The 3083-nt window shown below is 44.1% G+C and overlaps 1 non-coding gene across 1 annotated transcript; it reads right to left on the bottom strand.

Moving 5' to 3' along the window:
* Window positions 1–1831: 1831 nt before the first annotated feature.
* LOC136573862 (U2 spliceosomal RNA) lies at window positions 1832–2019 on the bottom strand. Its single transcript, XR_010786079.1, has one exon. It is a non-coding gene; the product is annotated as a U2 spliceosomal RNA (small nuclear RNA).
* Window positions 2020–3083: the final 1064 nt, after the last annotated feature.

The following is a 3083-nucleotide window of genomic DNA, read 5'->3' as shown; positions in this document are numbered from 1 at the left end:
CCGGCAACTGCAGAACTACCGGCAACTGCAGAACTACCGGCAACTGCAGAACTACCGGCAACTGCAAAACTACCGGCAACTGCAAAACTACCGGCAACTGCAAAACTTCCGGCAACTGCAGAACTTCCGGCAACTGCTGAACTACCGGCAACTGCTGAACTACCGGCAACTGCTGAACTACCGGCAACTGCAGAACTACCAGTAACTGCATCATTTTTATTTTATTCAATATAGGTTTTATTGGTTTCATGGAGGGGGGGAAACTTTTGCCTTATCTCAAAGCAATGTAAAAATAACTTTGACAATGAAACTTAATAAATAAATTTCGAGTTGAACTATATAATGTTTGTCTGTGATATTTTATAAGGTGTACAAACAGGGGAAGGGGGGGGGAGCGGTAAGGGAGGGTAGGTATCTATGACACGGGAGAAAGAGAAAATAAAACAAAAAGGGGGAGGGGGGGGCGCTCCGGGATTGCTGTTTCTCTTTACGATTGTGGTTTAAACGTGTTACTCACATGTCCCTGTCTGTAACCACCTAGTAAATAGGGGTGAGCTCCGGGCATCTATCCATATCGCCCAGGTGTGATACAATTTATCATAGCCTGACGGCTCATCTTGAAGCCTCATTCTCTCCCTACGCTCTATTTCGTGGATCAATGTTATTTTTAGTGGAGTGCATTTTTTATGCAGCACACAAGGGGGAGACAGCGGCCTACCAAAATCGAGTTGGCTGCTGCTGTGGCTTTCTTTTTTTTAAAAAAAAGGTAGGTTCCGTTCTTCCATGGTGAGGAATAGGCAGGGAAGTTCCGTTTTTGCCAGCTGGGGAATGCTTATAGGCAAGGCCTTATCCCTGGTGGTGCATGTAACGTCAGACCACGTTTCAGCATTCAGTCAGTCAGTGGCTGACAAACGAGCTCCATGCAAGTTTACATTAAACAGACACATTTCTTTCTTTACTGTATTGACTGCGGTCTGTAATCGAGCGGTTGAACTGTTTCTGTGTCCATGCATTGAATAAAGCAATACATCCTTGTAAAGTAGACGTCCGTTCGTTGGAGTTCTTTGCTCCCCGAGTGTTGCTCCATCTCTAAACGTTGGCCTGGATCTTCATGGACGAATACTGCCCATCCCACGTGGAGCGTGTATCTCAGCCCGCGTGGAGTGCTGCAGTCCAATGAGGTATTCCGTGCTACATAGCAAGCCTTGGGCCTGTGTGATTGGGGGTCCGCTGCTGTCTGTCCACTCTGAAGCGCGCATCCGGGGCCGGCCGCGTTTCGACTACCAGCGACTGCAGGTCACACACACAGGCTGGTTGGAATGGCCTAGCATTATCCTGATCCGGAGGTGTAACTTGAAGCTGCGGGGCCCCAGTACAAAGTCTGGAACTGGGCCCTCAAACTATAAAGCTTCATTGATAGCATTGGTTTACAATGTGGGGAAGAGAGACTTTATGGGCCCCCTGGGGCTCCGGGCCCCCTGCACATACACCCATGACCCGAATACGTGGAGCATACAGACGCAGGCTGCCAGGATACGCTGTGCCTGCCCGATGTTTCCAACTTGGCTATTAGCGCAGCGGTAGGTACGAACTATAGAGTGCGGCTGCCATATGAACTGGTGTGTGTGTGTGTGTGTGTTGTTTTGCTTCCAGTTGTACCTGTGCTGTGCACACTCTGGCAGACGCAGCTGCTCAGTGGATACAATGTTGCGAGCAGACGGGCTGAGTGTCAATCAAAGTGCTTGGGTGGTGGTAGCAGCAGCCGCCACAGCTGCGCTGCACCTCTTGCTCGTCGGTTTTGTTTTTCTGCTTTTGGAAATGGTTGTAGGAAAGGGGGTGCACCGGTCCTGGAGGTACTGCAATACCAGGTCAATGCGTGGAGTGGACAGAGCAAGCTCTTTTTCCAGCTCCCTGTTCTAAAAATCCATTTAATATATGGTCCCCAGATAGGGGACGTATCAGATATTAAACTGATAAGAACAGATTTTTTTTTTTAAGTTGACAAACCCCGAGGGGTATTTTTATTTTAACAACATATTTTTGGACATATTAAAATGCTCATACAGTACATTAAAAACACATTGTATAACATATTAAAACATACCATATAAAACATTCCAAAAATTTCTACCTATATTACATGTTGTTAAAATTCACATTAAAAACCACATAAAAGGGCACTTGGTGGCACTATATGATGGAGCTCCATTCCCCGATCAGCCATTTTCTCGATAAAATAGGAAAGTTTTTCCTGTCTACAATATAATATTCATATAATTCATTAAGAGCAATAGATAAAATATCTTTAACCGATAAAACCTCGTGCTTAAAAACTAAAATGTTTCTGGACTTCCACAGAGCTGCCTTCACCGAGTTGACCATCTTCCATGCCATAATTCTCTGAGTCCGTGTGGGGCATTCCAGACATCCATATAGTATTCCTTCCAGTGTTAGTTTCTTTAGTCCTGTTATTCTTTTAAGCAAGGGTAAAAACTTGGTCCATATCCTTTTGGTTAAAAAGCAAGTCCATATCAGATGCTGTGTTGTTTCCTCTTCTCCACATCCGGGTCTTGGGCATGCGGCGGTGTTGGTCAGTCCTCTACGATGCTGGAATGCCCGGCATGGAAGACAGTCGTGTATGCAGCTCCAGGCCAGATCCTTCTGTGGGTTAAAAATATAGTTATTTATCATTTTCCACGTTTCTTTTGTTTTACTTTCATTAAAATTACTGACTTGGACATAAAAGCTACTTTCCTTAAAACTCTTTATCATTAGTTTGCTATTCATTAAAACCTGTGCACTTTTTCCAGTAAAATCGTATAAAACCACAATTTTCTCTAAAATCGTATAGTCTTTAGACAGATTAAAAGAATAAGGGGAGTTTAAAACCGTTTTGAACCATCCGTTCCGCCTCATAAAATAACCTGTGTTGTAGCGTAAAAAATAAGACCATGCGTGGTTTTTAAAAAGTGCGCCTAGGCACATGCTAAAATACTTTATATATAAAAAGGCTTTCAGATCGGGGAAGTCTTTACCACCCATTATTTTTGGCTTCATTACTATTTCTCTTTTTAGTTTTTCCA

This window comes from Eleutherodactylus coqui, chromosome 7, assembly GCF_035609145.1.
Source record: "Eleutherodactylus coqui strain aEleCoq1 chromosome 7, aEleCoq1.hap1, whole genome shotgun sequence".
NCBI lineage: Eukaryota > Metazoa > Chordata > Amphibia > Anura > Eleutherodactylidae > Eleutherodactylus > Eleutherodactylus coqui.
This window is presented reverse-complemented; position numbering and strand designations above follow the sequence as displayed.